This window comes from Calidris pugnax, unplaced genomic scaffold (assembly GCF_001431845.1).
Source record: "Calidris pugnax isolate Ruff unplaced genomic scaffold, ASM143184v1 scaffold42, whole genome shotgun sequence".
Taxonomy (NCBI): domain Eukaryota; kingdom Metazoa; phylum Chordata; class Aves; order Charadriiformes; family Scolopacidae; genus Calidris; species Calidris pugnax.
The window spans coordinates 3,823,041-3,823,294 of NW_015090920.1; positions in this window are offsets into that span (position 1 = coordinate 3,823,041).

The window sequence follows — 254 nt, forward strand, 5'->3', positions numbered from 1 at the left end:
AATGCCCTGGCGATGGTTTCTCCCGCGCGGAGGAGGGGGTGAGGGCAGGCCCGCACGGCCGGCGGGCGCGTGCCGGTGCCAGGACCGTTAGTCGGGCTGTGGGGACGGCCCCGCGCGCCCGCCCGTCCGCTTCTCCCCCCCACCTCCCAGCCACCGGCCGTTAGTCGCGCGTGCCGGGACCGTTAGCGGGGCTGTGGTGACGGCCGTGCGCGCGCGCCTCTCCCCCCGCCCCCCCCCCCTAGTCGCGCGTGCCG